The sequence below is a fragment of the Schistocerca serialis genome, chromosome 9, assembly GCF_023864345.2.
Source record: "Schistocerca serialis cubense isolate TAMUIC-IGC-003099 chromosome 9, iqSchSeri2.2, whole genome shotgun sequence".
NCBI classification, from domain to species: Eukaryota; Metazoa; Arthropoda; class Insecta; order Orthoptera; family Acrididae; genus Schistocerca; species Schistocerca serialis.
This window is the reverse complement of record NC_064646.1, coordinates 43,078,474-43,104,316: the sequence shown is the minus strand read 5'-3', so window position 1 is coordinate 43,104,316 and position 25,843 is coordinate 43,078,474. Positions and strand designations below refer to the sequence as shown.

At 44.2% G+C, this 25,843-nt stretch overlaps 1 protein-coding gene and 1 non-coding gene across 2 annotated transcripts in view; both read left to right on the top strand.

Moving 5' to 3' along the window:
- The window catches only part of LOC126418819 (cytochrome P450 4C1-like), a 162,199-nt gene that overhangs the window by 81,057 nt on the left and 55,299 nt on the right, over positions 1–25,843 (top strand). The window lies entirely within an intron of this gene.
- Trnat-ugu (transfer RNA threonine (anticodon UGU)) lies at positions 16,374–16,447 on the top strand. Its single transcript has one exon. It is a non-coding gene; the product is annotated as a tRNA-Thr (tRNA).

Genomic DNA, 25,843 nt, shown 5'->3' with positions numbered 1-25,843 from the left:
TTTCTGTACCCAGAAAGGCCCGTACACGACCTGCAACATGCGGTCGTGCATTAGCCTGCTGGAATACAGGGTTTCGCAGGGATCGAATGAAGGGTAGAGGCACGGGTCGTAACACATCTGAAATGTAACGTCCAGTGTTCAAAGAACCGTCAACGCGAACGAGAGGTGACCGAGACGTGTAACCAAAGGCACTCCATACCATCACGCCGGGTGATACGCCAGTATGGAGATGACGAACACACGCTTCCAATGTGCGTTCATCGCGATGTCGCCAAAGACGGATGCGACCATCACGATGCTGTAAACAGAACCTGGATTCATCCGAAAAAATGACGTTTTGCCATTCGTGCTCCCAGGTTCGTTGTTGAGTACACCATCACAGCGTCAAGGGTAACCGCAGCCACGGTCTCCGAGCTGATAGTCTATGCTGCTGCAAACGTCGTCGACCATTCGTGCAGATGGTTGTTGTCTTGCAAACATCCCCATCTGTTGACTCAGGGATCGAGACGTGGCTCCACGATCCGTTACAGCCATGTGGATAAGATGCCTGTCATCTCGACTGCTAGTGATACGAGGCCATTGGGATCCAGCACGGCGTTCCGCATTACCCTCCTGAACCCACCGATTCCATATTCTGCTAACAGTCATTGGATCTCGACCGACGAAAGCAGCAATGTCGCGATACGATAAACCTCAATCGCGATAGGCTACAATCCGACCTTTATCAACGTCAGAAACGTGATGGTACGCATTTCTCCTCCTTACACGAGGCATCACAACAACGTTTCACCAGGCAACGCCGGTCAACTGCTGTTTGTGTATGAGAAATCGGTTGCAAACTTTCCTCATGTCAGCACGTTGTAGGTGTCGCCACCGACGCCAGCCAGCCTTGTGTGAATGCTCTGAAGAGGTAGTCATTTGCATATCACAGTATCTTCTCCCTGACGGTTAAATTTGGCGTCTGTAGCACGTCATCTTCGTGGTGTAGCAATTTTAATGGCCGGTAGTATATATATAAGGAACAGCAAAGGGCCTATAACACTACTTTGGGGACCGCCAGAAATCACTTCTCTTTCACTCGATGAGTTTCCCTCAATTACTACGAACTGTGACCCCTGTGAGAGTCATACAGTCACACAATTTCATTACAAGCTGCTTCTGCGGTACAGTGTCAAAAGCCTTCCGCAAATCCATAAATACGGAATTAATTTGAAATAGCAGAATATAAAATCGGTGGGTTCAGGAGGGTAATACGGAACGCCGTGCTGGATCCCAACGGCCTCGTATCACTAGCAGTCGAGATGACTGGCATCTTATACACATGGCTGTAACGGATCGTGCAGCCACGTCTCGATCCCTGAGTCAACAGATGGGAACGTTTGCAGGACAACAACCATTTGCACGAACAGTTCGACGACGTTTGCAGCAGCATGGACTATCAGCTCGGAGACCGTGGCTGCGGTTACCCTTGACGCTGCATCACAGACAGGAGCGCCTACGATGGTGTACTCGACGACGAACCTGGATGCACGAATGCCAAAACGTCATTTTTTCGGATGAATCCACGTTCTGTTTACACCATCATGATGGTCGCATCCGTCTTTGGCGACATCACGGTGAACGCACATTGGAACCGTGTATTCCTCATCGCCATACTGGCGTATCACCCGGCGTGATGGTATGGGGTGCCATTGGTTACACGTCTCGGTCAGCTCTTGTTCGCATTGACGGCACTTTGAACAGTGGACGTTACAGTTCAAATGTGTTACGACCCGTGGCTATACCATTCGATCCATGCGAAACCCTACATTTCGGCAGGATAATGCACGACCGCATGTTGCAGGTCCTGTACGGGCTTTTCTGGATACAGGAAATGTTCGACTGCTGCCGTGGCCAGCACATTCTTCAGATCTCTCACCAACTGAGAACATCTGGTCAGTGGTAGCCGAGCAACTGGCTCGTCACAATACGTCAGTCACTACTCTTGATGAACTGTGGTATCGTGTTGAAGCTGCATGGGCAGCTGTATCTGTACACGCCATCCAAGCTCTGTTTGACTCAATGCTTAGGCGTATCAAGGCCGTTATTACGGCCAGAGGTGGTTGTTCTGGGTCCTGATTTCTCAGGTTCTATGCACCCAAACTGCCTGAAAATGTAATCACATGTGAGTTCTAGTATAATATATTTGTCCAATGAATACCCGTTTATCAGCTGCATTTCTTCTTGGTGTAGCTATTCTAATGACCAGTAGTGTATGTAAACGATCTGGAAGACAATCTGAACAGCCACGTTCGGTTGGTTGCAGACGACGCTGTGTTTTATCGAATGGTTCAAATGGCTCTGAACACTATGGGACTTAACTTCTGAGGTCCTCAGTCTCGTAGAACTTAGAACTACTTAAACCTAACTAACCTAAGGACATCACACACATCCATGCCCGAGAAGGAGTCGAACCTGCGACCGTAGCGGTCGCCCGGTTCCAGACTCTAGCGCCTAGAACCTCTCGGCCACACTGGCCGGTTGTCGTTTATCGACTAGTAAAGTCATTAGAAGATCAAAACAAACTGCAAAACGGTTTACAGCAGATAAATGTATTGTGCGAAACATGGCAATTGACCCTAAATAACGAAAAGTGTGAGGTCATCCCATGAGTGCTAAAAGGAATCCGTTAAACTTATGTTACACGATAAACCAGTCAAATCTAAATGCCGACATTCAACTAAATATCTAGGAATTACACAGACGACAAACTTAAATTGGAAAGAACACATAGAAAATGCTGTGAAGAAGGCTAACCAAAGACTGTGTTTTATTGGCAGGGCACCTAGAAAATGTAGCAGACCTGGTAAGGAAACTGCCCACACTACGCTTGTCCGTCCTCTTTTAGAATACTGCTTCGCCGTGTGGGATCCTTACCAGACAGGACTGACGGAGTACATTGAAAAGTTCAAAGAAGGGCAGCAGTTGTTGTATTATCGCGAAATAGGCGAATGCGAAAGTATTTTGTTGGCGCCGACCTACATAGGAGCCGGCCGTTGTGGCAGAGCGGTTCTAGGCGCTTCATCCGGAACCGTGCGACCGCTACGGTTGCAGGTTCGAATCCTGCCTCGGGCGTGAATGTGTGTGATGTCTTTAGGTTAGTTAGGTTTAAGTATTTCTAAGTTCTAGGGGAATGATGACCTCAGATGTTGTGTCGCATAGTGCTCAGAGCCATTTGAACCAATGATGCGGGGTAACGCAGAATGCTGCAGTGTGACCGATACTCGTTCCCGGGTGGCAGGGGCGGTGGTGGTGCTGGTGGTGGTTGGGGGGGGGGGGGGGTGTTGACGGTGTGCCTGGTACACAGTGGGGCGCTCATCCATCGCGGGGGTCAGTAGTGGTCGACCGGAATCTGGGACAGCGATCAAGCCGTCCCTCAGATCGTCACGCAACCCAACGTGTTCCTTTACAAAGGCGAACCGAGAAGAACTGCCCCAATTTAATCTTCGTACCACCAAACAAATGAGCAAAATTAGTATTAGTGTGAGTCGTGTTGAGGAACGGCTGAAATCGTTAAAACTGAACAGAGTCCCAGGGACCGATCGAATACCTATCAGATTCTGAGTTAGCTACTCTTCTGACTACAATCTATCTTAGATACTTCCGACAAAAAACCGTGCCCAGTAAGCTGGAAGAAAGCACAGGTCACATCGTTCTACAAGAAGGGTAGTAGAAGTCATCCACGAAACTACCTTGACATCGATTTGTTGTAGAATCTCAGAATACAAGGGTGAGTCAAATGAAAACGTTAAATTTGTAATAACATATCGAAATTTCGCGCCGTCATACTGTACGTTGGTAAGCGTGGTACAAACAGCGTACAGAATGGCCTGTAGGTGGCAGCATAGTACAGATGCACACATACCGTCGTAGTATCAGTATAAAGATGGCCCCTCCACTTGCGACTTCCACCAGGGAAGAACAGCGTTCTGTTATTCGGTTTTTGCGTAGTGAAGGTGTGAAACCTATTGAAATTCACCGAAGAATGAAGGTTCAGTACGGTGATGCATGTCTGTCACAGCAGCAAGTCTACGAACGGAGTAGGGAGTTCGCAAATGGTGTGATTTCAGTGGAAGATGCTCCTCGTCCAGGTCAGGCACAACGAGTTGTGACTCCACAGAACATTGCAGCAGTTGAAGCCGTAGTGAAGGAAAACCGCCGACTGACAGTGAATGACATTGCAGCATGTTTACAGATTAGTCATGGGTCAGCACACCACATTGTGCACGATGTGCTCCAGTTTCAAAAAGTGTCTGCAAGATGAGTCCCACGGCAGCTGACTCCTGAAATGAGAGAACGACGTGTTGATGCTTGTGAAGAACTTCTTGGGAGCTTTGAACGAGAAGGTGATGGCTGCCTTGCAAGAATCGTTACTGGGGACGATACCTGGGTTCACTTCCACCAAGCGGAAACGAAGAGAGCGAGCAAGGAATGGCGCCATTCCTCATCACCAAAACCAAAGAAGTTTCGAACAGAACCATCAGCAGGGAAGGTTATGCTGACTCTCTTTTGGGACGAAAAAGGCGTCATTTTGGAGCATTACATGCCTAGAGGGACCATTGTCACCAGTGCATCATACACAGATCTCCTAAAATCATCTGCAGCCTGCAGTCAAATCAAAACGACTTGGATTGCTGTCAGCAGGTGTCCTTTTGCAACATGCAAGACCCCACATTGCCCGTACAACAATTGCAACAATCACAGACCTGCATTTTGAGTGTCTTCCTCATCCACCATACTCACCAGACCTTGCCCCAAGTGGTTTCCATATGTTTGGACGACTCAAAGACGGAATGGGAGGAAAGAAGTTCCATTCTGATGAAGAGGTACGCCACGCGGTGCATGAGTTGTTGCGCAGACTACCAAAAGAATTTTTGTTCTAAAGGAATTTATGCACTTTGTAAGCGCTGGAGGACTTGCATTGATGTGGGGGAGATTATGTTGAAAAGTGATACAGCTTTGTACCACTTCTGCACAATAAATAATAATTAAAAAATTATTTAAGGTTTTCATTTGACTCACCCTCGTATATTGTGAACTCAAACATAATGACGTATATTGAACAGAATGACCTCCTCAGTGGCAACTGGCATTGATTCCGAAAACACTGATCAGGCGAAACCCAACTCGTACTTTTCTCACGTGACAATATTGAAAGCTTTTGATCAACGCAGTCATGTATACGTAGTATCTCTTGATCTCCGAAAAGCGCTTTACTCAGTACCGCATCTACGCTTATTGTCTAAAGTACGATCAGATGGGATACCAAGCAAAATTTGCGTCTGGACTGAGGACTTTTTGGTAGGGAGAACGTAGTATGCAGTCTCGGATGCTGAGCCATCTTCAGATATTCAAATATACAAGTAACTTCGCGTGTGTCACAGAGAAGCGTTTTCGAAATCTTGCTGTTCATCTTATACATTACTTGCCTTGCGGACAATATTAATATGAGGATTATTCAATAATTAAAGAGACGAATTGGTCTGCAGAAGTAACTGTTGATACGGCAAATTTGTTAATTTTATGGTCTTAAGTTGGCATCACTGGGATGAGCCCTGATCAGCTGATGTACCAACATTGTTTTGTTTATAACCTCAAAAATACATTTCAAGATGGCGAGTCCGCTTGAAACGTCCACATTAGTTGAACAACGTTCCGTTATTCGTGTTTTACTTGCTGAAGGTGAGAAACCAGTGGATATATACTGTAGAGTGTCTAAAGTTTATGGTGAAGGTTGTATGAATTGTGCAAATTTTTACAGTTGGGTAGAGTAGTTCAAAAAGGGTCGCGACTCAGTGACTGACGAACATCGTTCTGGTCGATCAGTTGCAGTTTCAACCCCTTCACTTGAAAGTCGAATTGATGACACCATTCGTGCCGACCGCCGTGTGACTCTGGAGATAATAGTTGATAAGATTCAAGTTAGTGCTGGTACATTTGATAATATTATCTGTAACAAGCTAAAGTACCACAAAACATGTGCAAGATGGGTCCCAAAGGAATTGACGCGGCTACACAAGGAAATAAGGTTGAGAGCGTGCACAGAGCTAAAGCGACGCTATGAAAGAGAAGGTGAGCACTTCCTCAACAAAATTTTAACTTGTGATGAAACTTGGGTTCACTATTATGAGCCAGAATGAAAAAGACAAAGCGTGGAGTGGAAACACACCAACTCACTCGTTAAGACAAAATTCAAAATCCAAGCATCAGCAGGAAACATCATGTTGACGGTGTTTTCGGATGCTGAAGGTCCAGTTTTTTGTGATTATCTCGAAGAGCAGCGTACAATGAACAGCAAATACTACTCGGATTTGCTTTAAAACGAGGTGAAGCCTGTCATGAGAGAGAGACGTCGTGGATCTCAGGGGAGAGGTGTGATTCTCCAGCAAGACAACGCAAGTCTTCATATTGCTCAACTAACCCGTGAAACCATCGATAAAATGGACAGGGAAGTACAGCGTCATCCCCCTTACAGTCCAGAGTTAGCACCTAGTGATTTCCATTTGTTCCGTGCACCGAAGGAGGCGTTATGTGGGGAGAGGTTGCAGGACAACGAGGACGTGAAAAAATTTTTTGGGAAATTGGTTCACACATCAAGATAAAGAGTTCTTTGCAGCCGGAGTAAAAAAGGCTTGTAGCCCGCTGGAACAAGCGCATAAATATTGAAGGGGATTATGTTGAAAAGTAGAAAAAGTATTGTTTTGTAAAAATAAACGCTTTTTTCTCCAGACCAATTTTTCTCTTTAATTGTTGAATGACCCTCGTAATAACATCAGGAAAACACCTTATAAACTGTTGGCTTTAAAGCGCCACGGACCTGTCCATTTAGTCCAATCCCTAGACAGTCTGCTTCTGTCCTGAAGTAATATATGTCTGATACTGTGTGTGAGACAGTGTCTGTCTCTAAGAAACATCGTCTGAGATCGCAAGTACGGGATACATGCACACTTCAATCACATAGAAAATAAATATATATAAATGAGAGATATAAACAGGTAAACGCTACGGTCGCAGGTTCGAATCCTGCCTCGGGCATGGATGTTTGTGATGTCCTTAGGTTAGTTAGGTTTAACTAGTTCTAAGTTCTAGGGAACTAATGACCTCAGCAGTTGAGTCCCGTAGTGCTCAGAGCCATTTGAACCATAAACAGGTAAAACGTCTATAAATCTTATTTAGCAAGAGCTGTTTTAACAATAAATAAGTCTAGATTAGTGTTCGTTCGTTAGTGAGGGTCGTTATATGGGTAGGCAGCTCAAGCTCTTTATACGAAATCTTCTTTCACAAAACTAGTGAATTTGATGCATATTGGCTTATTACAGTGAAATGAATACTCCGAGCTGCATACAGGCGGTGACATAAATCAACGTGGACGGTTGAAAATGTGTGTCCCGATCGGGACTCGAACCCGGGATCTCCTGCTTACATGTCAGACGCTCTATCCACCGAGGACACAGAGGATAGTGCGACTGCAGGGACTTATCTCTGGCACGCCTCCCGTGAGACCCACATTCCCAACTTATTGTCCCGCACTATATTCATAGTGTCCCTGCTTACCATACTCACTACTCGCGGCTTTACCGCCGATTCCCTTAAGAGTTCGGGCTCTTTTTGTCCATCTGCGTAGAAGAAGATGGTGAAATGGCCGGTGAGCGTTATATATATATATATATATATATATATATATATATATATATATATATATATGGTGTTACAAAAAGGTACAGCATTTCCGGACACATGTCCACATAACATCTTTTCTCTATTTGTGTGTGAGGAACGTTTCCTGAGAGTTTGGCCGTACCTTTTTGTAACACCCTATATATATATATATATATATATATATATATATATCCGGAAATGCTTAATTTCCATGTTAGAGCTCATTTTAGTTTCGTCAGTATGTACTGTACTTCCTCGGTTCACGGCCAGTTGGCTCAATTGAAGGAAGGTAATGTTGCAATTGTGCAATCACGTCATCAACACAGATTTTCTGTGAACGTTTGGACAGGCATTCTTGGTGATGTCTTGATTGGGCCCCATGTTCTTCCACCTACGCTCAATGGACCACGTTATCATGATTTCATACGGGATACTCTACCTGTGCTGCTAGAACATGTGCCTTTACAGGTACGACACAACACACACACACACACACACACACACACACACACACACACACACATATATATATATATATATATATATATATATATATATATATATCCATTTCTTACCTGGATAATTACAGTTCCTTAACATTCTTCCAGTGAATGTCCATTTGGTATATAATTCTCCTGCAATTAGTATTGTATGATCACTACACTTTCTATGGATCAGGACGGATTGTGCTAGATGTTTTGTTACTGGTGTTTTATCATCAGTAAGATAAACCAACAGTAATGGATCTTTCCGCCTGTTTATCTGCAATACGTTACTCTCGTTTACGCTAGGGGCAAATGTCAGTACCTGGACCAAGCGACGATCGTTTGGATGCCTTCCTGTATTTCGCTACTGTTTCCTGGCGCAGCCATTAGATATAGGCGTTCAAGCTGCGCGCAGCACGGAGAAGTTTCTGTGGTACAGACCTGCCCCAGCGCAGCTTGGGTGTGGGCGGCAGGGCAGCCCTAACCGCGGCCTAATGGCTTCCTGATGGGACAGAGAGTCTGCAGCCGGAACTCGTTAGACCAGGCGGGCTGTCTTGGTACATGCAATGCCTGTGGCACGCGAGTTTCGCTGCTCGCCTGTCTGACTCCCTTGTGTGCACGCCTGCGGGCAGTTCCTCACGGGCAGACCTTGTAGTGATGCAGGCGTGCTGCTGCTGCGAGTGCAGAGTACGTCGCCATTTGTGAAATCTGCAACCGTACCAAAAGCAGGCCCGCGCAGCAAACACTGCAAAAGAGCGCACGTCACTCCAGTTCACAAAAAGCGTAGTAAGTGTGTCGGGTGCACAAAACTACTCACAGACCGAAAAGCACGTCTCCCGCAGAATGCTGGTGCACGTTCTGAACTCAGGTGTCACCGCAAGACGGTCTCCGCTGAAAGAACCAGCACAGATCCAGAAGAAGACTGCTCGTGTGAAACACAGCCTGACCCACTCGTACACGATTTCTTGCGAACACTACATGTAGGGGAAGGGGTACATCGCATCCTTCCAATTTTGTGAATCTCGCTCGAAACTGTACTACATTTTCGACCAGTGAACGAAATAGTATCATTAGCAGTATCTTCGTAAATGTGTGATTCGGTCGATCAATATTAGTCTGATACAAACCCAGTACTTTACACTGGACGGTGAACATTTTACAGAAACGAAAATAACGTCGGGTGAGATACAGCGAAGTTTAAAAACACTGTCGTGTTCTCATTATACAAAAACTATCTGTCAAGGGTCAAAGCAGTACAAGCTTGTTCGCTGACGATGACGTCTTCAGTGAAGAATCGTCGCCGGAGGGTTGCAAGGAAATGCAAAAAGATTTGCGTAAAACTTCCGCTTTGTGTAATGAATGGCAGTTGGCTTTAAATCTGAAATAATGCGAGATAATGAAAGTAACAAAGAGAAAGAATTTTACAGTATCCGTTTATAGGAGCCGGCCGCTGTGGAACAGCGGTTCTAGGCGCTTTAGTCCGAAACCGCGTTGCTGCTACGGTCGCAGGATCGAATCGTGCCTCGGGCATGGATGTGTGTGCTGTCCTTAGGTTAGTTAGGTTTAAGTAGTTCTAAGTTCTACGGGACTGATGGACTCAGAAGTTACGTCCCATAGTGCTCAGAGCCATTTGAACCATTTTTTGAACAACGTGAAAAACAGTTTTAATTCTCTCCTTCAGCAGAGCTGAGTTGTTCATTGTTAAAGAAACTTTACTGAATGAAATTTTTTTCAACAATTTATGTCCTTATTCATGTGCAGTGTAAGCTCTTTTCTGACCAGGTATTGTTAAACATAAATCAGTTTTTCGCTTTCAGCTATCTGTTTTGCTCTGTGCAAGAATACACATGGAAAAAGTATGCAGGTAGTCATGGAATACTTGCATTGTGCCACTGTACAAACGCAATAATGAAGTAACTAATAAGAAGACAAAAAAGGACGGGATGGTCTACAACGACACGAGTGAGGACTGACGTCGGCACGCGGCGACAGCACCGTCCCTCCCTCCCTCCCCCCCGCCATCCCCACCCCCACCTCAGGGCATCACGATGTCAACGGCAAAACTTTCCTCTCGAGCGACCTTGATGTTGTCGTCACGACAAGTGTCCTTACGTTGACAGCCTGTGTGAATGCCGCCATTTTAGCTGTGATGTGGACTCTATCGACATTCTGTTCTTTCCGTCAGCTGTGAATCGGCCTTAAGGCGGCAGCTGCTACTGCGTCACGTCTATTTGCTTTTTTCCTAATGTTACAACAAACCCTTGTATCGCTTGAATGAATCATATTTATTCGCAAAATGTCAGTAGTAGTAGTAGTAGTAATGATAAGCATAGTGGTATCTTACTGGTGAAATACAGGGTGTTACAAAAAGGTACGGCCAAACTTTCAGGAAACATTCCTCACACACAAAGAAAGAAAATATGTTATGTGGACATGTGTCCGGAAACGCTACCTTTCCATGTTAGAGCTCATTTTAGTTTCGTCAGTATGTACTGTACTTCCTCGATTCACCGCCAGTTGGCCCAATTGAAGGAAGGTAATGTTGACTTCGGTGCTTGTGTTGACATGCGACTCATTGCTATCCAGTACTAGCATCAAGCACATCAGTACGTAGCATCAACAGGTTAGTGTTCATCACGAACGTGGTTTTGCAGTCAGTGCAATGTTTACAAATGCCGAGTTGGCAGATGCCCGTTTGATGTATGGATTAGCACGGGGCAATAGCCGTGGCGCGGTACGTTTGCATCGAGACAGATTTCCAGAACGAAGGTGTCCCGACAGGAAGACATTCGAAGCAATTGATCGGCGTCTTACGGAGCACGGAAAATTCCAGCCTATGACTCGCGACTGGGGAAGACCTAGAACGACGAGGACACCTGCAATGGACGAGGCAATTCTTCGTGCAGTTGACGATAACCCTAACGTCAGCGTCAGAGAAGTTGCTGCTGTACAAGGTAACGTTGACCACGTCACTGTATGGGGAGTGCTACGGGAGAACCAATTGTTTCCGTACCATGTACAGCGTGTGCAGGCACTATCAGCAGCTGATTGGCCTCCACGGGTACACTTCTGCGAATGGCTCATCCAACAGTGTGTCAATCCTCATTTCAGTGCAAATGTTCTCTTTACGGATGAGGCTTCACCCAACGTGATTAGACTGTAAATTTTCACAATCAACATGTGTGGGCTGACTAGAATCCGCACGCAATTGTGCAATCACGTCATCAACACAGATTTTCTGTGAACGTTTGGGCAGGCATTGTTGGTGATGTCGTGATTGGGCCCCATGTTCTTCCACCTACGCTCAATGGAGCACGTTATCATGATTTCATACGGGATACTCTACCTGTGCTGCTAGAACATGTACCTTTACAAATACGACACAACATGTGGTTCATGCACGATGGAGCTCCTGCACATTTCGGTCGAAGTGTTCGTACGCTTCTCAATAACAGAATCGGTGACCGATGGATTGGTAGAGGCGGACCAATTCCATGGCCTCCACGCTCTCCTGCCATCAACCCTCTTGACTTTCATTTATGGGGGCATTTGAAGGCTCTTGTCTACGCAACCCCGGTACCAAATGTAGAGACTCTTCGTGCTCGTATTCTGGACTGCTATGATACAATACGCCATTCTCCAGGGCTGCATCAGCGCATCAGGGATTCCATGCGACGGAGGGTGGATGCGTGTATCCTCGCCAGCGGAGGACATTTTGAACATTTCCTGTAACAAAGTGTTTGAAGTCACGCTGGTACGTTCTGTTGCTGTGTGTTTCCATTCCATGATTAATGTGATTTGAAGAGAAGTAATAAAATGAGCTCTAACATGGAAAGTAGACGTTTCCGGACACATGTCCACATAACATCTTTTCTTTATTTGTGTGTGAGGAATGTTTCCTGAAAGTTTCGTCGTACCTTTTTGTAACACCCTGTATAATCGATGTATAACGAGAGTATCGATAAAACGAACATTTATTTGTCGATATATTTATACGTGTATTAAAAAATTATCGCAGGGAAATGACTAAATTCATACTTGTGCGTTGTCGTTGGTAGACCGACAGCATGTGGGGCCGTATGTTACGTAACAGCGTGGAAAACGTAACAAGCCTGCATGCAACAAACACTTTTTACAAAAATGTTTTCTTGCTTTTGGCGTACATACCACCGCAATTGCTGCCGTGTTGTGACCGACCACGAAGAATTACAAAGGTAATGACTTAACTACGATAACTTTTTTAATAGGCGCTAGAGTGTATCGGTAAATAAATCTTTGTCAGTTTCATGGTGATTCATTACTATACCACGTTAAACCTCCCCACGAAGATACTACTGTGCTTAGCAACATTATTATTACTGTTCCTCTCCGAAGAAACTTGGTTCACCATACAAGTGCTAGGTTGAAAGATGAGATAAAAAGAGTGACGAGACCGGAAGGCAGTGCGGTGTGAGAGGGTTGTAGCCCTACACGTGTGGCGTCGGAGGCGCCCCGAAGATTCTGGACTTCGATTTCTCGAAAACACTTCAGCAGCGCACCGCACTGGACCAACATTTGCTGTTTGTAACTATGTTGCACAGCGAAATATGAACAAAATCGATGAGGTACTGGATGTGGTATGTCCGTCCATAAAGTGCCGAGACTGGTTTTATTCCTGGTGTGTAAGCGGCGTCGGCGCAGTAACTGCGGTGTAAGCTTCGGCTAACAGCTCCCAAACCAGAGCCGTGCAGTCCGGTGCAGCAGCCGGCTGTGAGCGAGCGGGCAGTGTTGTATGTAGGTGGTCGGCGACCGGCCGCCTTGTGTCGACGTGTCAGCGTCCCAAATCGCTGTGGAGAAAATGTTCGATACGCTCTCCGGGAAGTTTTGAATAAGAGAAACGTGTGTGAAAAGTTCGTCCCCAACAACTTGACACCCGAAAAAAAAAAAAAAAAGAGATAGAGTAAAAGAACGCGTGGCCGCCTGCCGTGACTTTACTGAAATGAAAAACACGGAGTAATTCTTTTTTGGGAAAAATCATCACGGCTGACGGGACTTGATGCTAATAATGTCAGCCTACGACAAAGTGCGAAGGGGGAGGTGAACAGCGCCTCAGATAAGGAATTTCCTGACAGCTTTACGTGGTAGTGTGGTGTCACCGCCAGACACCACACTTGCTAGGTGGTAGCCTTTAAATCGGCCGCGGTCCGGTAGTATACGTCGGACCCGCGTGTCGCCACTATCAGTGATTGCAAACCGAGCGCCGGCACACGGCAGGTCTAGTCTAGAGAGACTCCCTAGCACTCGCCCCAGTTGTACAGCCGACTTTGCTAGCGATGGTTCACTGTCTACATACGCTCTCATTTGCAGAGACGACAGTTTAGCATAGCCTTCAGCTAAGTCATTTGCTACGACCTAGCAAGGCGCCATATTCAGTTACTATAATTACTTCAAGAAAGTATTCTGAACAGATAATATTGTGAATCATGCACCTTCAAGAACGACGTTCATCATTAAAGCTAAGTATCAAACAATTACGTCCGCTTTCTGAATTCTCATTCCTTGTCATGTTCCAGACCTCACGTCACTATAGTTCTTCCCTCCTCACGCCAGACTGCGTCAGCTAAAACGCGTGCATTTCGGCCTCCACTCGTAACACGGTGTTGGCTCTTCTGCCAACACAAAAGGTAGTATGAACGTCCTGTGCATTGAACTCAAGTGGAGGAAGACTCTGTAGAACACACGAAGCGCTGAAGCCACCATCTTAACTATTCTCTATTTTTTTTTTTTACTAATCCAATGGTGAAACTTTCTAGTTTGACGGAGTAATGTTGCCTTGTGAGATGCCATTCGGCTCAACCTTTTTCAAACTTCACCACACTATCGTGTCTTAGCAACCTTAGCTGAAGAATGGAGTCTAAATCATTTGTAAGTAGTAATAGGAGTGGTAGGCTACTTTGTAATTGCAAATGAGGCAGACACGCTAAAGTAGGCTCATATTCATCAAACGTCCGCAACTATGTTTCCAGCGAAACACGGATTCAATACAAAACGTTAGGAGTGTGTGCTCTGTAAGAGGAGTTTTCGACACGGCATCCGCCAGCTTTGGTGTGAGGTTCGAAAATGCGTAGGATGCTATGAAAGCTCTACCTGGCACGGCCTGAAATTTTCCCAGATCTGGCTGCACAAACAGGTTGCGCCGTAACGCGGCGTCCTTGGCTGGGAGCAGATTGCTGCAACGCACAGTAGAGAGACAGAGGCTGCCCCGAAGTCGTCCGCCTGTCGTAAGCCAGAGGGAGGGGCCGGGCTGCCTCCAGCCGCGAGGTCCCACTGGAGTCCAGACGGCAGGCGGCGGCCACAGAACGTACGCGGCCGCAGTGGCGCGTCTTAACACCCGGTACCGACCAGTTTGCCTCTTGGCGCCTTTCGAAACTGGTATTGTCAAGCGAGAATCAAATACAAAGTGACGAAACCAGTCTACACTTCTAATGGGAACAGGAAGCGGGTAGGAAGGTGATTTGTCACTTGAGTTCGTTTCCTGTGCCTTGGTGAGATGACGCCAAAGTGACGAGACACTGCTGGAAGGAGACATATGGTGCGAACGAAATCGGGAATAAGAACTTAATGGTCTTCAAGATGCCAACGACGTAAGTTAAATTGTATTTGGGGACTGCATCCCTCCTCTATTTTCTAAAGCTGCAAAACATAGATTTAGCCTATTCCCCGCCTATGTCATTGCCCTCTTCACAGAAGCACACCCCAAAAATACGTGTTTTAAATCGATGGGACTCATGGAACATCGGCCAACATTGTACTACATGCTTTCTACGAGAATAACTTTGAGTAATTAGTTCAGGAGCTCACACGAAGTGTAAATTGTTGCGATAACGTACTGGACCTCTCACTGACAAACAGTCCTCAGTAAACAGGGAGAGCCACGACAGATACAGGGATTGGTGAACGCAGTGTCGTTACAGCGTGACTCAGTACCGTAACATCCAAATCCGCCAAAAATAAACGCAAAACAAATCTATTTAAAAAAAATCAGATAAAAATTCGATTGATCCCTTTTTAAGAGTTAATCTTTATTTCTTCCAGACTAACTACGTAAGTGTTGACCAAATCAGATTCAAATTGAAAGAAATAGTGTTGACGGCAGTTGAGGCTTTTATCCCGAATAAATGAATAAAAGACAGAACAGGTCTCCCGTAGAGCACAAAGCAGATCAGGAGAGTATTTTAAAAAATGGTTCAAATGGCTCTGAGCAGTATGAGACTTAACTTCTATGGTCATCAGTCCCCTAGAACTTAGAACTACTTAAACCTAACTAACCTAAGGACATCACACACATCCATGCCCGAGGCAGGATTTGAACCTGCGACCGTAGCGGTCGCGCGGCTCCATACTGTAGCGCCTAGAACCGCTTGGCCGCCCCGGCCGGCGAAAGTATTTCAGAAGCAACGAAAAACGCGTGGCAGATCGAAAATAACGCAAAATTCCTGTGATTGGCGACACTTTACAGACGATAGACACTTAGTGTGTGCTTCAATGCGAGACGCTTTTAATGCTGACCACAACGAATCCTTGTCTCGAAATGTGGCAGAAAAATCTATTCCGAAGAGGTTCTGGTCGTACATAAAGTGTCCCAGCGGCAAACTACAATCAATACCTTCACTGCGCGAAAGTAATGGTAATTACAGTGAAATGAATACCCTTGGCTGCATACAGCATACGTCAACGGGGACAGTTGAAAACGTGTGCCCCGAACGAGAGTAGAACCCGCTTGCATGGCAGACGCTCTATCCTTCTGAGCCACCGAGGACACAGAGAATAGTGCGACTGCAGGGACTTGCCTCTGGCACGCCCCCCGCGAGACCCAAATTCGCAACTTAATGTCCCGCATAATATTCACAGTGCCCCTGCCCATTACACTCATTACTCGCGGCTTGCTGCCGATTCCCGTAAGAGTTCGGGCACTGTTTGTGCATCCGCATATATAAATATAGTTAAGGCTCGCCGGCCATTTGATCATCTTCTAATTCTGTGCGGATGCACAAACAGTGCCCGACTCTTACGGGAGTCGGCAGCAAGCCGCGAGTAATGAATGTAATGGGCAGGGGCACTGTGAATATTATGCGGGACATTAAGTTGCGAATTTGGGTCTCGCGGGGGGCGTGCCAGAGGCAAGTCCCTGCAGTCGCACTATTCTCTGTGTCCTCGGTGGCTCAGATGGATAGAGCGCTTGCCATGTAAGCAGGAGATCCCGGGTTCGATTCCCGGTCGGGGCACACATTTTCAACTGCCCTGTTGACGTATATCAACGCCTGTATGCAGCTAGGGGTATTCATTTCATTGTAATTTCATTGTAACGAGCTGCATGGTCACCGATGGTATCTGTTCTTGCGGACATGCCCGAAAGAACAGATACCACCTTGATATACGAGGGCTGTCCAGAAAGTAAGTTACGACCGGTCGCGAAATGGAAACGACTATGAAAATCCGATAAAGCTTTGCAAAGATGTGTTGGACAGTGACTCTAGTATGACTGTAGGTAGAATTATGTCGCTCTATTCATTCCTGAGCTATTAGTGAGCGCGTAAAGATGTTATAGAAAATAGTGTCTCCCGTCAAGTACGAGGGCCTGGTGAGAATTTTCCCCTGAAGCTATGCAACCAACATTACACAACTGTCGTGCTGTTTCTTCTTCAAGACAATTCTCAGTCTGATTCTGCAAGGGCAATGAAGATGTTCCTGCATCGTTTCAATTGGAAATGTTTGGTTACCCACAATACAGCCCGTAATTGTCTCCCACTGAGTTTCATCTCTGCTCAAACGAACCGCTGGCTATGAAGACAACATTTTGGCACAGACAACGAGCTTTAGGCCAGCGTAGAGAATTGGCGGAAAGCACTGGCGGCTGCCTTCTATGATGAGGGTATTGGAAAGTTGGTACAACGCTACGATGAATGTCTGAGTCAGATCGGCGACTACGTAGAGAAGTAGCTGAAAGGTGTAGCTAACTGTTACAAATGAAGCATTTCTGATTTTCACTGTGATTTTCATTTCGCGATCAATCGTAACTTACTTTCTGGACAGCCCTCGTATAAAAGCAGTGCCAATGTTGCTGACGACAACGCTACTAAAACGATGTTACTAAACAAGGTTTTCCCAAATTCCTTCACCAAACAAGACACAACGAATGTTCTGTTCTTCGCATCTGGAACAGCTGCAAACATGAGTAATCTGGAAGTAGCACAGGGCAGGAGCACGTACAGGAACTCTGGCTCATGTTTAAAAGAATACTTGACCATGCACTGGATTCATACGTACGCTGTACAACCGTTCATAATGAGAGCGAACCTCCATGGTATACAGTCAGTGTAAAGAAAATTCTAAAGAAATAGAAATTACTGCGTAATACGTGTAAAAGAAAGTGTAGGGCTATAGATAGAGAGATGCTGAACGAAATGCATCTGGCTGTCAAAGCAGCAATGTGTGATGCCTTCAGTGACTACAGTAGCAGAATATTGTCATATGAGGCAGGAACTGGAGCTGAGAGTAGGAAAGCAAAAGCTGAAATGCTTAACTCCGTTTTCAAATATCCGTTTACAAAAGAACCCCAGCAGAATTGCCCCGATTTAATCCTCGTACCACTGAAAAGATGAATGAAATAAATATTAGTGTCAGTGTCGTTGAGAAACTACAGAGATCGTTAAAATTGAACAGAGCTCCAGGGTCCGATGGAATCATTGTAAGGATCTATACTGAATTTGCATCTGAGTCAGCCCCTCTTCTGACTATAATATATCTTAGATACCTCGAGCAGAAAACCGTGCCCGTTTACAAGAAGGGTAAGAGAAGTGATCCACAAAACTGCCGTCCAAAATCCTTGACATCGATTTGTTGTAGTATCTTAGAACATATTCTGAGCTCAAACATAATGGAGTATCTTGAACAGAATGACCTCCTCAACGCCAGCCAGCATCGATTCCGAAGAAATCAATCATGTAGACCCAATACGCACTTCTCTCACACGATATACTGAAAGCTTTGGATCAAGGCAGTCAGGTAGATGCAGTATTTCTTGATTTCCGAAATGGATTTCACTTCAGTACCACTCTTCAGCTTATTGTCAAAGGTTCGATCTCATTGGATATCAAGTGAAATTTGTGACTGTATTGAAATTTTGGAAGGGAGCATGCAGCATGTTATCTTGGTCGCAGAGTCATCGTCAGATGTAGAAGGAACTTCGAGTGTGCCCCAGGGAAGTGTGTTGCGACTCTTGCTGTTCATGTTATCTGTTAATGACCTTACAGACAATATAATAGTAACATCAGGGTTTTTGCAGATGATGCAGTTATCTACAATGAAGTATTAGCTCAAGAAAGCTGCATAAATATTCAGTCAGATTTCGATAACATTTCAAAGTGGTGCAAAGATTGTTCACTTGCTTTTAAATGTTCACAAATGTAAAATCAAAACGAAAAATCTTAGTGTACTGTAACTACAATATCAGTGAGTCACTACTGGATTCAGCCAGCTCATACAAATACCTGGGTACAACACTTTGCAGGGATATAAAATGAAATAATCACATAGGTTCAGCCGTGGGAAAAGCTGATGGTGTACTTCGGTTTATTGGTAGAATTCTGGGGAAGTGCGGTCAGTCTACAAAGGAGATTGCTTACAAATCACTAGCGCGGCCAGTTCTAGGATATTGTTCAAGTGTATGGGACCTGTACCAAACAGGACTAACAGGGGACACTGGACATATATACAGAAGGGCAGCAAGAATGGTCATAGGTTTGTTTGATCTGATGGAGGGTGTCACAGAGATACTGAACGAACTGAACTGGAAGTCTCTTGAGGATAGACGTAAGCTATTTTGAGAAAGTCTGTTAACAAAATTTCAAGAACCGGCTTTAACAGATGATTCTAAGAATATACTCGTACTGCTATCCCCTACATATCGCTGACATAGGGATCGTGAAGATATGATTAGAATAATTACTGCACCCGCAGAGGAGTTCAAGCAATCGCTCTTTTGGGACTCAATACGCGAATGGAACGGGAAGAAACCCTAATAACTGGTACAGTGTGACATATCCTCTGCTATGCACCTCAAGGTGGTTCCCAGAGTTTAATGTAGATGTAGATGTTGATACCCTCGCTGTGGCAAAGCAACTGAAGTCACTTACTAAAGCCAGGTACTCCGGTCCACACTGTATAACAATTAGGTTTCTTTCGTGTTGCAGCATTATAAAGTATCTCGAAGAAAAGGATTAGTACAGGAATCTTTAAGTTACACCTTTGATTTTGAGGACATTTATGGGGAGTAGTGAGGCTCTTACTTTTCAGGTTTGATTTTTTTATTTGTCGTACCTCTTAGTTTGCTTCCCTTGCACGAAAAAGTGAGTTGTGTCTAATTTGGGCTTTACGGGGAAATAGGAAGCAGAATTCTTAGGCATCTATATTAAAAAAGCGAAAAATCACAAAAATCTTCCTTTGTATAAAAATTTATTTAACTGAACTAACTGATTAACTAATTACTTTCAGCTTAATTACTATATTTATTCTATTAACCTTAATAATTTAATTTAATATACTTCTACGTGCAATGTTTGTGAGACAAATATGATGAGAAAATCAAATTCTCTTTCACAAATCTTTATACTTTGACAAAGCCTCTTTTTTATGTCCTGGAAACTTACGATGTGGCACGGATACAACCTGAACCACATACTGCTTCTCTTTCTCGTTTTTCTAAATAATTTGTTAGAGCTTTCCAATATCTTCACTGCCCTTCCTGCCGGATTATTTACGGCTTTCAGTTCACTGAGTAAGTGTACAGGTTTTTTAGTTTTCATTTCCATGCGACTCTGAAGGAGTCTTGAGGAACTTGTCACTCGACTAAAATCTGGCAAGGAATAATCTCTTTTTAGTAGAAACAAAATGTTCGATGCCATTTTTGATGATACCTTGGGTTTGATCGACTCCTACATGAACCTTTTTTACATTTAGGTTCCGTGATTCAGTACATAAATCGATGTACGGTGCTTTGTTTGCAGAAGAGGTAGAGAGCCACGCTTTGAAATACAAACTGACAAGAAAAATACCAATATTCTAAACTGAATTCTTTTATTGTGGTGATAACTTAAAATCATCACGGGGTGTAAACATTTCCAAGCAATAAACGGTTGTCATCCACCTTGCATAAGGAACAGCCCCTGAAACATGGAAAGGTACTCCACTACATGGCATGTCGCCAATAAAAATTACTGTCAACTCTAAGAATTCTTTACAGTCCTCTCTAGGTTGCTCTTGTGTCAATGTACGTCGAGTAAATTCGGGTTTTCGAGACACATTGATTAGATTCAAGTGTTCATTGACTTCTGCGTACTGAATTCCAGTTTAGAATTTATTAACATCTATTACAGACCAAGTGTTTTGGATCGTATTTTTTTGTATATTGTTCTAGTAGGACCTGAGCTTCTGTGACCCATATTTTCCTCAAAAACACTTTGAGAATGATTTCATATATACCTGATGCCTGTAAAGTAAATAAAAGAGGCATTTTTCTCAGAAGTTTACAATCATAGCACGCACACGTTTGAAACTTCGTGAAGTTGACGATGTTCTTTTCCAGTCGCAGATCGCGATGGAGACACTTGAAGAAGTTGCTCAGCAGCACAGTCTGAAAGCATCACGAGAAGTCTTTCTGCAGAGTCGTCGTTCGTTAATGTCAGTAGCCGTTTATCATCCCAGTGCACGGTAGCGGCTTGTAATTCCTCATCGTTAAATTGGGTCTTTATTTCAGTAGGCTGTTTATCACCGAATGTGTCTCGGGAATTGCGACTAGAATGTCTTGAGGTAGCTTTAGGCTTGTAGCTGCGAGGATGTGAGCAGCTTCCCTGTCCTACATTTATCTCATAGATAAATTTAAGTTTTATGGGGTTTGTGATATAGCCAAACAGTAGGTAAGGTCATATATAACCAAAAAGTTGTATTTGGTAATACAACTAATATAGTCCGGGGACGTAATTCTGACTGGCGAGGAATAACTTATGGGGTTACCCAGGGCTCAATATTATGTCCACTATTGTTCAAATGGTTCAAATGGCTCTGAGCACTATGGGACTTAACATCTGAGGTCATCAGTCCCCTAGAACATAGAACTACTTAAACCTAACTAACCTGAGGACATCACACACATCCATGCCCGAGGCAGGATTCGAACCTGCGACCGGAGCGGTCGCTCGGTTCCGGACTGTAGCGCCTAGAACCGCTCGGCCACAACGGCCGGCCCACTATTGTTCCTCATATGTGTAAACGATCTTCCCTTTGACATGCAACAAGCAGAGTTAGATCTTTTTTCAGATGCCACTTGTAATCAAACCAAGCATCCTCACATAAACAGAAGAAATGGTACACAAAGTTCTTAAAAGTGTCATTGATTGGTTTTTTCCGAATTGTCTCACCCTCAATTTTAAAAAGACGCAACGTATTCACTTTTGCACGTGTAAGGGTACTACACCAATGATAAGTGTACCAAATGTTGAAGAAAAAATAAATGGGATGGGAACTTCAAAATTGTTTGGTGTTCGTTTCGATGACAATATAAATCAGAAAAAGCACATCTTGGAACTCCTAAAACAACATATTCCAGCCACCTTTGCACTTATAAGCATTGCAAATCTTGGGGGAAGACAAATCAGTAAGCTGACATATTATGCATATTTTCATTCAGTAATGTCACATGGAATAATGTTTGGGGTGCTCATTCCTCAAAAAGGTGCTGTAAGAATAATATGTAGTGATCATTCACGATCATCTTATAGACATCTGTTTAGGGAGATGGGCGTGATGATTACTGTTTCATGGTGTATTTATTCCCTGATGACATTTGCTGCAAATAAACCACTAAAGTTCAAAAGAAACAGTTATGTATGTAATTAAAATACCAGCAAGAAAAATGACGTTCATTACTCCACGCTAAGGTTGTTTTTAGCACAAAAGGGGATACACAATGCTGCAGCTATAATTTTTTATCATTTACCCAATGATATAAAATGTCTGACAGAAAAGTAAAATCTGAATACAATCTGAAAAAGTTTCTCTTTGACAATTCCTATTACCTAGAAGAATTTCTACTATCATAATGGGTAGGAATTACTCTCACCTGTGTATAAAAATACCTATAAATGTTCGCCGTTAATCATTTTTACGAATTAATTTGCGATGCGAGTGTAAAATGAGCCGCTACACTTCATTAAGATTTATTGTGCAAAATGATCCATGGACCATGACACTAACTAACTGTCAAAGGCAGCTGCAAGCTTGGGAAGCAACTACTACTGCAACTTGATGTCCGCTTCTCTCTTTTACTTGCAACAATTAAATTTATGAGATATTGTTATCAGCTGACGTTCCTGGAGACTTCTCGAACTCAAATAACTGTGACCCAGCAATACTTGAACTCGACGTAGTCAGTTCAGTAGGCTACCCTGAGAAGAAAATGGCAAGAAAGACATGAACGATTGTAATCAAAACGATAAAATGCGAGTAAAATTATCAGCACTGAATGAGTAATGAACTTTTATTTTATTTTGTTTTCGTATCTATTGATGTTAAAGATTCATAAACAAATGACTCAATTTCACTGAATTTCGTAACGTTCTCGCCCACGCCTCTTCCGAGCTGCCTCTGCTGTCTCAGCTTGTCCTCTCTCATTCTCAGATAGATGGTGGTTGAGGACCTGGCCGTTGTTTGAACTGTTGTTTGATAAACTATTTTTCTTCTGTGGTAACGACATTTAAGGCATTAGCATATGCTACGTCAATGACGCCATCAGGCGCTTCTTCTTGTTTTCGTTCCGTCCTACTTAGGACCACGGGGCTCGTTTTGACTCTTTACAAGGGTCTCCTGCTTCTTTTTAGCTCAGAAAGATTTCATTTTCTGTCTGTGAGCAAGCTTCCTCTCTTCTGTCCCCTCGGTCTGCTGGTTACTGGGCTCCTTTTGCTGGCGAGGGGCTCTGGGAATTGGGACTGATTGTAGTGGGTTCACTATTCTTTGTGGGTCACTCTCTATAGAAGGCCAGTCGCTTTTTCCTCGTAGATGTGATTATGTCAGCCTGACGATGGTACTCCTCAGTGGATAGTGTCAGAAGTTCCGTGCGGCTTTTCGCGGATGATGCTGTAGTATACAGAGAAGTTGCAGCATTAGGAAATTGCAGAGAAATGCAGGAAGATCTGCAGCGGATAGGCACTTGGTGCAGGGAGTGGCAACTGACCCTTAACATAGACAAATGTAATGTATTGCGAATACATAGAAAGAAGGATCCTTTACTGTATGATTATATGATAGCGGAGCAAACACTGGTGGCAGTTACTTCTGTAAAATATCTGGGAGTGTGTGTGCGGAGCGATTTGAAGCGGAACGATCATATAAAATTAATTGTTGGTGAGGCGGGTACCAGGTTGAGATTCATTGGGAGAGACCTTAGAAAATGTAGTCCATCAACAAAGGAGGTGGCTTGCAAAACACTCGTTCGACCTATACTTGAGTATTGCTCATGATTGTGGGATCCGTACCAGGTCGGCTTGACGGAGGAGATAGAGAAGATCCAAAGAAGAGCGGCGCGTTTCGTCACAGGGTTATTTGGTAAGCGTGATAGCGTTACGGAGATGTTTAGCAAACTCGAGTGGCAGACTCTGCAAGAGAGGCGCTCTGCATCGCGGTGTAGCTTGCTGTCCAGGTTTCGAGAGGGTGCGTTTCTGGATGAGGTATCGAATATATTGCTTCCCCCTACTTATACCTCCCCAGGAGATCACGGATGTAAAATTAGAGAGATTCGAGCGCGCACGGAGGCTTTCCGGCAGTCGTTCTTCCCGTGAACCATACGCGACTGGAACATCAAAGTGAGGTAATGACAGTGGCACGTAAAGTGCCCTCCTCCACACACCGCTGGGTGGCTTGCGGAGTATAAATGTAGATGTAGATGCTGTGTCTAATCCCGTTGGTGCCATCCTCTTGTCCTGTTGGCCCTGGTATTATCCTTAGGACTTCCTGTCCCATGAGCTCTAGTTTCCTGAGTGGACCGTTCCTGTTCATTCAGAGCGATGCAGAGGCTTGGAATATGGAAGACCATACTAATGAGTCTAATGCTTGCGTTTAAGGTTCCTGGAGAGGTACATTGGAATGTAAATGCTCTATCAGGGGTGGTAGATCCTCTCCTACCTGGCACATTTGGTATCTATTACCAAATTCTCACTCTTATTTGCTGAAGGCCGTGTGACCAAATATAGTCAGGACTTTACGAATGGTGGTGCCGTCTAGTACGCTGAGGTTATCTTTCTTGTATCCAATATTAATTCCAGTTGCTGATGGTTATGTGCAAGTCCACTCCCTCATAACACTAGTTGACAAATTTAAACTTTTTTTCTGCATCTGGTTTGTAAATGGGTGGATTTACCTAATTTTGGGGTCCTGAATACACTGGTAAACTCAGTTTTTCTCCATGACGTCACATTTCTTACATACATAGCAGAATAAAAAATGGTAATAGCGAAAATTGACACAATTAAGCCAAACAAAAATACGCATTCAGAACGTTTGAAATCAATACTGTTGTGTATGTACGTACGGACATGACGCCAATAAAAGGTCCGAATTAGTTCAGAAGATATTCTCACCTTTAATCGTCTTTGGTTTTTGAAAAATGCGACGACGGAGCTCTTCTTTTGTTTGCCGTTTCATCGCTCTCTCTAACAAGACCCCAGCAGTAGTCATCCATCATCAAAGGGTTCCAATGGCCTTGGTAACGGTGTACCACGGTAAGAATGTCTTGGTGAAACCATTCACCATGCTCATCGCTCACGGCTCCCAAGTTTTCTGGGAAGAAATCAAGGTGAGAATGTAAAAAGTGAATTTTAAGCGACATTCTACACCCCATGTTCTTATAGTTGTCCAACAGATCATTCACAATGGTAACATAGTGTTTGTCTCTTCTGTTACCCAAAAAGCCCTTCACAATTGCTTTAAAAGAAGACCAAGCAGAGAATTGGATATCTGTGAGTTTGGTATCAAAGGTTGGATCTTTCAGCAATTTTCTTATTTGTGGTCCAACATATATACCCTCTTTCAGCTTTGCCTCACTTATTTGGGAAACTTTTCTTTTAAGTGATTGAAGGCCTCACCTTCCTTATCCAGAGCTTTTACAAAGTTCTTGATAAGGCCCAACTTGATATGAAGGGGAGGCAAAATGATCTTATTGGGCTCAAACACTGGGGTATTGTTCACATTTACGTTTCCAGGAACATATGACTTCCTCATGGGCCATTCCTTGACTGTATAGTGGTTCTTGGTGTCACGGCTGACCCAAAGGCTGAAAAAGCAGCAGTATTTCGTGAATCCAGCCTGTAAACCTGTAAGGAGTGCAACAACTTTTAAATCACAGCAAAGCTGCCATTCGTGATCCTTAAATTTGATTGCCTCTAGCAGCAAAGCCATGGTTTCATAAGATTCTTTCATGTCTACTGCGTAAGCCGAAGGTACCAATGGAAATGCATTGCTGTTATGCAGTAGTACTGCGTTCAAGATGGTTTTACTGGAGTCAATAAATAGTCGCCACTCCTGTGGATTATGTTGTACACCTAGCTGCATCATCAGACCATTGACATTTCTAC